Consider the following 14,099-nt stretch of genomic DNA (forward strand, 5'->3'; position numbering starts at 1 on the left):
TAAATTTTAGGAATTAAAAACTAAATTAGAAGTGGACTGCTCATTCTTCTTTATAACTGCACTTAATTTTATCCTAGGATGGGCATAAAACAAAAAAAAATAGATATATTTTAGCATTCAAATGCATATTTTTAAAAGTTAATCTAGTTAAATAGTCTCATAGATATACTATGTCAACAAACTGTGAGGTAAAGAGTTGAAATAGTTTGAAAAGTAAAATTAAAAAGAAAATGAACTACTGAATTTATTGGCATAATAGAAAAATGTCTAGAACTAGAAGTCAGAAAGCTAGAGGTTTTGATAAAGGTTTTACAATAGCTCATTCTATGATATAAAATAACCAGCTGACCACTCCAGGGCTTAGAAAAGAGGAGAAGTTTTGTTTCAAAGGTCTTGAAGTTGCCTCTCTGACATAAAATATGTGTAAGTCTACAATTTTCCCAGTGAAGTCCCAATGTGGTAGTCTAACTACTATCACTTATCTTTTGTTAGTTCAATACTGACTCTATTATAAACTGTCCCACTTGAATGAGAGAAACTCAGTTTTTGTTTTGTTTTGTTTTGCAGTGGCACATAGGGTTAATTGAAAATAACTGATACAGAAATATAGATTAATGGAACAGTATAGGAAGCCCAGAAATAAACCCATACATGTCATTTGATCAATGACAAAGGAGGCAAGAATACACAATGGAGAAAAGAAAATCTCTTCAATAAGTGGTGCTAGGAAAAGTGGACAATTCTATGTAAAAGAATGAAATTAGTGTATTCTCTAACACTATACACAAAACAAACTCTAAATAGGTATGATTAGCCTTTCTCATGCTTATCCATTTGACATAGTTTGATATGACATGACCTGGCATGTAAGCTATATATATCCTCAAATGGAGTGATTTATTGATGTTCTTCTGCATAAGTAACAAACAAGCTAAACATTTCTAAGAATCCAGTTGCTCAGGAAAGAATGTGATGATTATTGAAATTACATCTTCTCTATAGTTAGTTATCATATAAAATATATAATATGTATAAAACAATATTATGAATCTTACAGCTTAAATGCCCAAAACAGTTGGAGCATTCATGGAGAAGATATTTCAGTTGATCTGTTTCACTTGTCATTGAAATATAAACTGACAGTAATAGGACAAGCTCATTAACTGTTTTATATCATCAAAATAAATCTGTTTTATGTTTACAACTATAGCACTGGAACCATTAATACCTATATTATTATAAATAAAATTTATATCTTTATCATTTTCTGAGTCTTAAATTTTTTTTCAATATAGTGTACAAAGTTTCACTTAATATGTTTGTGTGACTTTCATGCTAAATATTTAAAACTCTATTCCAAAAATTACACAATTTTATCAACATAATTCTTTATTAAAACCAAATTGTAAATATATTATATCTTGTTATAATAGCTTCAATCATTGCTAATTATAATTTGAATCCTTATTTTTAAAATAATGTTAATACAGTAAGGGAATTTAAACATGCATGTATTATTTTTGGAAATGACTTTTTGAAGATCACAGTGACTCACTCTAATAAGATCTTTTCTAAGTCTCATCTAGAGTAGAAAAATACAGAACAGTGAGTAATTTAGGGTGCTTAACATAAACTTTTCTCTCATTTACTCATATAAAAACTATCAAGAACACAGTACCAGGGATTATAACAGGTTAAGTACTAGTAATGTGGTGCTTTTTCAAGATGTAATTTCAAGAACACATGGTTTTTAAGGTTTTATAGATAAATAGGTTATTTCATATAATCTATAAAAGAAAAATAATAAAATATGTAATTAAATTCAACACTATCCTGAACTTATTTTTATGGAAGTTCAAAGAAAAAAAAATGGAGTTTTTAAATTCATCAAATATTCTAAAAAAAGAAAAAAGAAGGGTGAATATGAAGCTCCAGAATTAATAAATTTTTATTTGCTCTCCAGTATGACCTAAAAAAAAAGGCCTTCCCAGGTGGTTCTAGTGGTAAAGAATCCACCTGCCAATGCAGGAGATGCAAGAGTTGAGAGTTTGACCCCTGGGTAGGGAAGATCCACTGGATTAGGAAAGGGCGCCCCACTCCAGTATTTTTGCCTGAAAATTTTCAGGGGCAGAGGAGCCTGGCGGTCTATAATCCATGGGGCCGCAAAAAGGCAGAAGCGACCGAATCCACACACATGACATAAATCAAAGTGATCCAAATCAGTGTCAGACTTGTTACCTAAGATTAAGGCCGCATTGATGGAGATGAAGATAGATTTATCAGCAAGGGGTGCTGGGGAAGGTGCCATGGCATTCTCCCAAAGCTTTGAAACAGTCAGAACAAAGCTATGAAGTACTCTTTTCATTCTAGGATATCAAAATATTTAGATTTTTTTTTTCCTTTGTTCACTAATGGAGAAAATGAAATCCCTGCAATTGCTCACTCACCAGTGCTAGAGATTGCTTAGGCTTCTGTGACAACCTCATATTTAAACTATTACTCTATTTGTTGCTCTCAACCTGTACATGTACTTATTTTTGCATTTATATATGAGATGTACCTACACATAGCTGCATCTTTGTATGAATTTAGTTCTTAAACTATAGTATCAAAAACTTTTGTTTTGTTTTTATTATTAAGGTCAGATAAATGCCAGCTTGGTGAAACAGAAAATTTTAGCATACCCACCTTAGACAGACAGATATTTGACCCTCTATAATTCTGTGAATTCTTCAAGATGTATTTTCTTTCTCTAACACTAGACACCTGACTTGAGGTCCCTCAGTATGGGATGAAAAATGTAAAGTCTATTGATAAGAATTCATTCCAGAACATCCACAGAATCTATTTCAAACAGCTGAAATATCTCTACACTTACAGTAGTAAAGCATCTCGAGTGGAGAGATGGTAATTTAATATAGTATTTTATAATAGTATCAGTGTCACAACTATTTTTTTCTATATTTGGGGTAAAGATCTGATGACGTTTTTAACTTTACCACACTAGTTAGCATTTTCCTGTACTCACTACTTCCTAATCTTTAAAATTCCAGTGAAGTTTTATTATGTTTTCCTGCAGATAGAACAGAAATTTTCTTTTACATAAGAATTTAACTATCATTTTGTAATAAGGATGAGGTTTTTGCCCCTGTTTTGAATTTGCTGTAAGCTGATAAACTGAGTATTAAAGTTACCACTAGTAATAGAGAAGAATTTCTTTTTGCTTCTTCTCTATAAATATTATCAATAATGCTCTAAGGTTAGTGAAATCGTCTGGATCATGATCTTACTTGTGCACAGCTACTATGTAAGAAGAATTTATTTTTATCTATGTATAATCTATTTATTTATAATTTATCTGTCTATCTATCCCACTTATCTAACTTATCAACTCGTTATTTTCGAGTTTGGAAAGTTTTCACCATGAATCATCAAAGTACAGAAATAGACAGTTGAGATCTCTTAATGTCATCTGAGAGAATGTTTCAAGGTACCAAGAGTGAAGATACTGTTATATCACATGTATGGAGTTGGTTTTTACAAATAAACATAAGCAAGTGACTTATTATTTACCATCCGAGCAACGAAGGAAGCCTGTAGAAGCCTCACCAACCACTTATCAGATCTCAAAAGGGTCTGAATACAGAGCAGGGTTCATTTTCATTAACTATTGGATGTTCCAGTGATGCAGCAGTAACTCTAGAAGACATATTCTAGGTCACTGATAATAAATTTAATCACTTGGTTAAGTAGAGGCATAACAATTTTCTCCCTTGGAAAATTAATACTTTCTGCTCTTTTTAAATAACAGCTTTATTGAGATACAATTCACTTATGTCTCACCCACTCAATTCAATGTATGCAGTTTAATAGTTTTTAGTATATTCAGAGTTTCACAGTCACCTCCTCATTATTATTATTATTATTTGTATTTTTAAGACATGCTATTTTCATCTCAGAAAGCCCTCCCAGAAAAATCAGTATTCATCTTTCATCCACCTGCCAAAGTTCCTTAAACTCAACATTCAGAAAGTTAAGATCAGGGCATCTGGTCCCATCACTTAACGGCAAATAGATGTGGAAACAGTGACAGACTTTATTTTGGGGGGCTCCAAAATCACTGCAGATGGTGACTGCAGCCATGAAGTTAAAAGACACTTACTCCTTGGAAGAAAAGTTATGACCATCCTAGACAGTATATTAAAAACAAACAAACAAACAAACAAAAAAACACACAGAGATATTCGTTTGCCAACAAAGGTCCATCTTCTCAAAGCTATGGATTTTCCAGTAGCCATGTATGGATGTGAGAGTTGGACTATAAAGAAAGCCTAGTGCTGAAGACTTGATGTTTTTGAACTGTGGTGTTGGAGAAGACTCTTGAGAGTCCCATGGACTGCATGGAGATCCAACCAGTCCATCCTGAAAGCAATCAGTCCTGAATATTCATTGGAAGGACTAATGCTGAAACTCCAGTACTTTGGCCAGCTGATGCGAAGAAGTGACTCATTGGAAAAGACCCTGATGCTGGAAAGATTGAAGGCAGGAAGAGAAGGGGATGACAGAGAATGAGATGGCTGGATGATATCACCGACTCAATGGACAAGAGTCTGACTAAACTCTGGGAGTTGGTTGTGAACAGGGAGACCTGGAATGCTGCAGTCAATGGGGTTGCAAACAGTTGGAATTGATTGAGCGACTGAACTGAACTGAAAGTTCCTTTCCATTTACACATCACACATATTTTAACTTTGATTTTTTTTTTCATTCAAAAGTAAGTTTCCAAATATCATGTAGTCCAATTTATTGGTATTTTATTTTACTACATCTGGATTTGAGTCATAATAAGTCTTTCCTTACATGGAAAGTTGCTCAGTTGTGTCTGACTCTTTGTGACCCCATGGACTATTCAGGCCAGAATACTGGGATGGGTAAACTTTCCCTTCTTCAGGGGATCTTCCCAACCCAAGGATCAAACCCAGGTCTCCCACATTGCAGGCAGATTTTTTACCAGCTGAGCCACAAGAATACTGGAGTGGGTAGCCTATCCCTTCTCCAGCAGATCTTTCTGACCCAAGAATCAAACCGGAGTCTCCTGAATTGCAGGTGAATTTTTTACCAATTGAGCTTTCAGGGAAGCCCTCCTTACATGGAAGGATTTATTAAACTGTCTACTTGTCCATGCATTATTTTTTATATTGGATTTATTAGTCCATTGGAGTTTATTCTTCTGTATGTGTGAAAGGGATACACATTTATCTTATTCTAAACAGCTATCAAATTATTTTGGCACCACTTAATTGAAAAGTCTATCTTTATTTCAAAGATTGGTGATGCCATTTGCATCATTAACTAAAAATTTCATATATTCTTGGGTCTATTTCTGGATTTTTAAAATTGTATTTCACCAGGCTATCTATCTAGTTATATGATGGTAAAATAGCATTCAATTAGAGGAATGAGAGCATGTTTAATTCCTGGTTGGAGTAACATGACCACATAGTTCTTTTTCAGAAATTCTTAGCTGTTCTGGCATGCTAATTTTTCACATGACCTTCAATCTGTTTTCAGGGGAAAAAAAGAGGTTCTTTGTTTTTTTAATTTGACTTACAAGCAAACACCCTCTTCCAACAACACAAGAGAAGATTCTACACATGGACATCACCAGATGGTCAATACTGAAATCAGATTGATTATATTCTTATCAGTCAAAGATGGAGAAGCTCTATACAGTCAGCAAAAAAAGACTGGGAGCTGATTGTGGCTCAGATCATGAACTCCTTATTGCCAAATTCAGACTTAAACTGAAGAAAGTAGGGAAAACCACTAGACCATTCAGGTATGACCTAAATCAAATCCCTTATGAATATACAGTGGAAGTGAGAAATAGATTTAAGGGACTAGATATGATAGACAGAGAGCCTGATGAACTATGTATGGAGGTGCGTGACATTGTACAGGAGACAGGGATCAAGACCATCCCCATGGAAAAGAAATGCAAAAAGGCAAAATGGTCACCTGAGGAGGCCTTCCAAATAGTTGTGAAATGAAGAGAAGTGAAAAGCAAAGGAAAAAAGGAAAGATATTCCCATTTGAATGCAGAGTTCCAAAGAATAGCCAGGAGAGATAAGAAAGCCTTCCTCAGTGATCAGTGCAAAGAAATAGAGGAAAACAACAGAATGGGAAAGACTAGAGATCTCTTCAAGAAAATTAGAGATAGCAAGGGAACATTTAATGCAAAAATGGGCTCAATAAAGGACAAAAATGGTATGGACCTAACAGAAGCAGAAGATATTAAGAAGAGGTGGCAAGAATCCACAGAAGAACTATACATAAAAGATCTTCACAACCCAGATAATCACAATGGTGTGATCACTCACCTAGAGCCAGACATCCTGGAATGTGAAGTCAAGCAGGCCTTAGAAAGCATCACTATGAACAAAGCTAGTGGATGTGATGGAATTCCAGTTGAGCTATTTCAAATCCTGAAAGATGATGCTGTGAAAGTGCTGCACTCAATATGCTAGCAAATTTGGAAAACTCAACAGTGGCCACAGGACTGGAAAAGGTCAGTTTTCATTCCAATCCCAAAGAAAGGCAATCCCAGAGAATGCTCAAACTACCACACAATTGCTCTCATCTCACACGCTAGTAAGGTAATGTTCAAAATTCTTCAAGCCAGGCTTCAGCAATACATGAACTGAAAACTTACAGATGTTCAAGCTGGCTTTAGAAAAGGCAGAGGAGCCAGAGATCAAATTGCCAATATCTGCTGGATCATCAAAAAAGCAAGAGAGTTCCAGAAAAACATCTCTTTCTGCTTTATTGACTACGCCAAAGCCTTTAACTGTGTGGATCACAATTAACTGTGGGTAATTCTGAAGGAGATGGGAATACCAGACCACCTGACCTGCCTCTTGAGAAACCTGTATGCAGGTCAGGAAGCAACAGTTAGAACTGGACATGGAATAACAGACTGGTTCCAAATAGGAAAAGGAGTATGTCAAGGCTGTATGTTGTCACCCTGCTTATTTAACTGCTATGCAGAGTACATCATGAGAAACGCTGGGCTGGAGGAAGCACAAGCTGGAATCAAGATTGCCAGGAGAAATATCAATAACCTCAGATATGCAGATGACATCACCCTTATGGCAGAGAGTGAAGAGAAACTAAAAATCCTCTTATGAAAGTGAAAGAGGAGAGTGAAACAGTTGGCTTAAAGTTTAAAATTCAGAAAACTAAGATCATGGCATCTGGTCCCATCACCTCATGGGAAAAGATGGGGAGACAGTGGAAACAGTATCAGACTTCATTTTTGGGCTCCAAAATCACTGCAGATGGTGACTGCAGCCATGAAACTAAAAGACACTTACTCCTTGGAAGGAAAGTTATGACCAACCTAGATAGCATGCTAAGAAGCAGAGACATTACTTTGCCAACAAAGGTCCATTTGGTCAAGGCTATGGTTTTTCCAGTGGTCATGTATGGATGTGAGAGTTGGACTGTGAAGAAAGCTGAGTGCCAAAAAATTGATGCTTTTGAACCACGGTGTTGGAGAAGACTCTTGAGAGTCCCTTGGACTGCAAGGAGATCCTACAAGTTCATCCTGAAGGAGATAAGTCCTGGGTGTTCATTGCAAGGACTGATGCTGAAGCTGAAACGCCAATACTTTGGCCACCTCATGCGAAGAGTTGACTTGTTGGAAAAGACCCTGATGCTGGGAGGGATTGGGGGCAGGAGGAGAAGGGGATGACAGAGGATGAGATGGCTGGATGGCATCACCAACTTGATGGGCATGAGTTTGAGTAAACTCCGGGAGTTTATGATGGACAGAGAGGCTTGGCATGCTGCAATTAATGGAGTCGCAAAGAATTGGACATGACTGAGCGACTGAACTGAACTGAACTGGCTGACATTTATTAACTGATTTAGAATGAACTAATATCTTTACAATATTGAGCTGTCCTATGTCTTTTTTTTTTTTTTTTTTTTGCTTTTGTGTTTGTCTAACTGAAAGGGAGAGATGTACAGTGTGTCATTTCAGAAATGTCACATAACTATGCTCCTTCCCATGAGAATGGTCACACGTATGAACATCAAGTTTCATGCATGTCGTGAAGTTGAAAATAAGTTGTGAAAGAATTTACTAGTGCATATAACCAAGAGTCTATAAGAAAATCTGGAAAAAAATAGTATTAAAGAATGAAAATTGGGCTGGACAAGATAGGCTCTAAAAGTAGAAGGCACAGAGTATTATGAAAGAATGAATCCAGAAAACTGTATATGGAATTGATGAGGATATATAAAATGAAAATTAAATGTATTAATTAGTTTTATCAGAGAATAAAGAGATAAATTGACAAGATTTATTTTCTGGCATATAAATATTCTATTTTGTGTAATGTGTTAGCTTCTAATTTTTTTTAAACTGATGGCATATGCTTGTAATAAACTGGAAATAAACTTTAGAAAAATGGTGACATGTTTCATCAGAGACTTTTTAGCAGATGTTCAGTTCTTACCATGAATTTGTAAAATAGCAAGCAATATTCAGATTCTAAAGTTTTAATTCTTCCTCTCAGAGTAGAAGCAAATCCTTCAACAGTATCTTCTTAATATAGCTTTAATATTTTTCCTTTTCCATTATCATTACCATTGGCCCTGCCAAAAGTTTTTTTTTTTTTTTTTAAGAAGTGAAATCAATTGCAAAGTAGTATAAACTTGAAATATAATCATAATTAACCAGAGAGTTTTCTTATTTGCTTTATCTGAAACTGACAGTATACAGTCTCAAACGCTAGAGCACCCAAGAAAATGAAGCTTGATGACTTTTGGGAAACTTTTTTTGTTGTTGTTGTTTAATGTTTATTAGAGTCTAGTTGCTTTACAGTGTTTTGTTAATTTCTGTTTTACAGTAAAGTGAATCAGTTATACACATACATATGCCCCCACTTTTTGGATTTTCTTCTCAAGTCACCAAAAGCATTGAGTAGTTCCTTATGCTATACAATAGGTTATCACTAGTTATCTATTTTATACATAGCTGTGTATATATATTAATCCCAATCTCCCAATTCATCACACTTTCCCTTACACCTTTGGGATCCATATTTGTTCTCTACACTGTGCCCTTATTTTTGCTTTGCAAATAACTTAATCTCTATTATTTCTCTAGATTCTACATACAAGCAATATTATATGTTATTTGTTTTTCTCTTTATGACATACTTTAATCTGTGTGACAGTCTGTAGGTCTATACATGTCTTTGCAAATGGCACAATTTCATTCTTTTTTATGACTGAGTAACATTCCTTTGTATATGTGTACCACATCTTCTTTAACCATTCCTCTGTTGATGGAAGTTAAGGTTGCCTCTGTGTCCTGGCTATTGTAAATAGTGCTGCAATGAATATTGGGGTGCATGTATCTTTTTGAATTATGGCTTTCTCTGGATATATGCCTAGGAGTGGGATTGCTAGATCATATGGTAGTTCTATTTTATGTTTTTTAAAGAATTTCCATACTGTTTTCCATAGTGGCTGCATCAGTTTGCATTCCTATTAACAATGCAAGAGGGTTCTCTTTTTTCCACACCTTCTCATGCATTTATTATTTGTAGATTTTTTGATGATGGGCATTCTGACCAGTGTGAGGTGATACCTCATTATAGTTTTCATTTGTATTTATGTAATAATTAGTGATGTTCAGCATCTTTGCATGTGTTTATTGGCCATCTCTGTTCTTTTTGGAGAAATGTCCACTTAGGCCTTCCTTTAATTTTTTGGGTTTTTGTGTTTTTTGTTTTGTTTTGTTTTCATCAAGCTACATGAGTTTTTGGCATATTTGGGGGATTAATCTCTCATCAGTTGCTTTGTTTACAGATATTTTCTGCCATTCTGAAGTTTGTCTTTTCACCTTGTTTATGGTTTCCATTGCTCTGCAAAAATTTTTAAGTTTAATTAGCTATCATTTGCTTCTTTTTGTTTTTACTCTGATTATTCAAGGAGGTAGAGATAAGAAGATCTTGCTGTGATTTATGTCAAAGAGTGCTCTGCCTATGTTTTCCTCTATGAGTTTTATAGTATCTGGCATTACATCTAGGTCTTTAATCCATTCGGAGTTTAGTTCTGTGTATGGTGTTAAAGAGTGTTATAATTTCATTATTTTACATGTAGCTGTCCAGTGTTCCCAGTGCCATTTATTGAAGACTGTCTTTTCTCCATTGTACTTTCTTGCCTACTTTGTCATAGACTAGTTGACCCTAAGTGCATGAGTTTATCGCTGGGTTTTCTATCCCTTTTCATTTATCTAATGTTTCTGTTTCTGTGTCAATACCATACTGCCTTGATGACTGTAGCTTTGTAAATATTACAATCTGAAGTCAAAGACCCTGATTATTCCAGGTATGTTTTTCTTTCTCAGGGTTGCTTTGACCATTCAGGGTCTTTTGTGTATCCATACAAGTTGCATTGTTTTTTTTTTGCTCTAATTCTGTGAAAAATGCCCTTGATAAGTTTGCATGAATTGCTTGAATCAGTATATTGCTTTGGGTAGTATAGAAATTTTCACAACATTGATTCTTTCAACCCATGAACATGGCATCTCTTTCCATCTGTTTCTGTTGTCTTCAATTTCTTACATCAGCATTTATAGTTTTCTGGGTACAGGTCTTTTGCCTCCTTAGGCAAGTGATTCCTAGGTATTTCATACATTGTGTTGCAAGGAAGTATGACTGTTTCCATAATCACTTTCTTATTTTTAATTTTTAGCATGTAGAAATGCAAGAGGTTTCTGTGTATTAATTTTGCACTCTGTAACTTTACCAAATTCATTGACTAGATCCAGTGATTTTGGGGTGGCAACTTTAGGATATCCTATGAATAACATCACATCACCTGCAAACGATGACAGTTTTTCTTCTTCTTTTCAAAATTTTATTCATTTTATCACTTTTTCTTCTCAGATAGACATGACTAGGACTTCTAAAACTATATGTTGAATAAAAATGGCAAAGTGGGCATCCTTCACTTCTTCCTGATCTTACAGGAAATGCTTTCAGTTTTTCACCACTGAGGATGTTGTTAGCTGTGAGTTTGCTATATATGATCTTTATTATGTTTAGGTAGATTCCCTCTATGTCCACTTTCTAGAGAGTTTCTTTCATAAATGGATGTTGAATTTTGTCAAAAGATTTTCTGCATCTATTTAGATAACTATATGACTTTTAATCTTAAAATTTGTCAACATGGTATATCACATTAATTCATGCATATTGACATTGGCCTGCAATTTTGTTTTCCTTCTTATATTGTTATCTAGTATTGGTGTCAAGGGGATGATGGCCTCATAGAATGAGTTTGGCTGTGTTCCTCCCCCTGAAAATTTTTGGAACAGATTGAGAAGGAGAGATGTTAGCTTTTCTCTAAATGTTTGACAGATTTTACCTGTGAAGCCATGGTGATACTCGACTTTTGTTAGTTGGAAGACTTTTAATACAGTTTTAGCTTCATTGCTTATGACTGAATTGTTTACATTTTCTATTTCTTCCTGGTTCAGTCATAGAAAGTTATACTTTTCTAAGAGTTTGTCCATTTCTTCCAAGTTATCAATTTTATTTGCATATATTTGCTGTTAGTAGTCTCTTATTATCCTTTGCATTTCTGTGATGTCTGTTGTAAATTAATGAAGAAAAATAAGTTGAATAATTAATATATGCAGCTAGTAAGTAACGACACTGGGAATTTGAAGCCAGGTGATTTAGACTAGATATTGTAAGTAATGAGTCATGAAGAAACAGAGAATCTAAAAGAAAAAGTGACCACAGTGGGTGGTTGTGTATAATTTTTAAAGTCATGATTAGGGAAAACCTTTCCTGTGAGGAAAATTATATCTAGAGATGGAATAATGGTGATATCTAGAGGATAAAAATTATGAACAGAGGGAATACAAAGGCAAATGTGCCTGAGGACAGCGTGTTTGGAAAGGAATGGGATATTATTTAGCCATAAAAGGAGCAAATTTGGGCCATTTGAACTGAGATGGATAAGGCTAGAGCCAGTTATAGAGAGTTAAGTAAGTCAGAAAGAGAAAACAAATACCGTATGCTAACGCACATATATACAACCTAGAAAACTGGCACTGGTGAACCTATTTGCAAGGCAGGAATAGAGATGCAGATATACAGAATGGACTTCTGGACACAAGGGGAAGAGAAGGTGGGGCAAACTGAGAGCATAGCACTGACATATAATATACACTACCATGTATAAAATAGATAACTTGTGGGAAGTCGCTCTATAACACAGAGAGCTCTGCCCAGTGCTCTGCGATGACCCAGGGGGTGGGGTGGAAACGGAGGCTCAAGGAAGGGATATAGGTATACTAGTGGCTGATTCACACTGTTGGATGGCAGAAACCATTAGAACACTGTAAGGTAATTATCATCCAATTAAACATGTATTTTAAGCGAGAAAAGGAATGGAAAAGCAAATGTATGTGGAGTGCTGCAAGCTAGGGAAATAGTGGTACGGGATTAGGACAAAAGGATTTTTGTGGGAGAGTCAGTGAAGAGAAGGTGGTGGTACACAGTTAATCATCTTCCAGCAGTCACTGTCAGAGCTATGCTCAGATACCCTCAGATCCTCTCCCTTCCTTTTTCTGTTACTTTCTCTCTGTGTGTAGGTGTGTGTGTGTGCGTGTGTCTGTATGCCTTTCTAAGGTTTTGATGTTCAAGCTCTTGAAATGCATTCCTGGAGAACTTTTATTATATTTCTGGGGCCCCTTTCCCCACACATAGAAAGATACTAGTGCCTATGGATTATGTCTCCCCAAAGAAGTCAATGACTGATGGGCAGAGCATAGAAAAAATCAGCTCCTGTGCCTTAAACATAGACCAACTCTGAAGACCAATTACCACTCTAGAGATTCCTTGTAGAATAAAGTTACATATACTTCTCATAAGACTTTGATTGAAATTTCCCCTTTGCTTGGATTCTTCCCCTGCTTCATTCACACCAGCACTGGTCTTTCTCCCAGAGCATTTTCTTAATAAATAACTTGCACATGAATCGTAATTTCAGAGTGTTTCTTAGGAACCTAGTACAAGACAGGGGCTTCTCAGGTGGCCCAGTGGTAAAGAATTCACCTGCCAAATCAGGAGCCACAGAAGACAACAGTTTGATCCCTGGGTTGGGGAGATCCCCTGGAGAAGGAAAATGGCAACCTGCTCCAGTATTCTTGCCTGGGAAATCCCATGGACAGAGGAGCCTGGCAGGTATTGTCGATGGAGTTGAAAAGAGTCAGACACAACTGAGCACATATATATAATCTAAGAAAAATGGATACATCTCAGTAATCTGAGCAAGAACAGTATTTCATAGGAACCTAGCATGTTAGGTGCATGAATCAAGGTAAACTGGATGTGGTCAAGCAGGAGATGACAAGAGTGAATAACGTCCTCTTAGGAATCAGTGAACTAAAATGGATGGGAATGGGAGAACTTAATTCAGAACACCATTTTATCTGCTACACTGGGGAAAAATTCCTTAGAAGAAATGGAGTGGCCCTCAAAGTCCATAAGAGTCCAAAATGCATTAAGAGGGTACAATGTCAAAAACAACAGAATGATCTTGGTTCATTTCTTTGGCAAACCATTCAGCATCACAGTAATCCAAGTCTATGCCCCAATGACTGATGCTGAAGAGGTTGAAGTTGAACAGTTCTATGAATCTTCTAGAATTTCTAGAACTTCTAGAACAAGATCTTCTAGAATTAACACACACACACACACACAAAATATCCTTTTCATCCTAGGGAATTGGAATGCAAAAGTAGGAAATCAAGAGATATTTGAAGTAACAGGCAAGTTTGAGTACAAAGTGGAGTACAAAGTGAAGCAGGGTAAAAAGACTAACAGAGTTTTGCCAAGATAACATACTGGTCATAGCAAAAACCCTCTTCCAGCAATCCAAGTGATGATTCTACATACGGATATCACCAGATGGTCAGTAACAAAATCAGATTGATTATATTTTTGCAGCTAAAGATGGAGAAAATTTATACAGTCATTTAAAAAATAAATAAATAAAATAACCTGGAG

The sequence above is a fragment of the Cervus canadensis genome, chromosome 11 (assembly GCF_019320065.1).
Source record: "Cervus canadensis isolate Bull #8, Minnesota chromosome 11, ASM1932006v1, whole genome shotgun sequence".
In the NCBI taxonomy this organism is placed as follows: domain Eukaryota; kingdom Metazoa; phylum Chordata; class Mammalia; order Artiodactyla; family Cervidae; genus Cervus; species Cervus canadensis.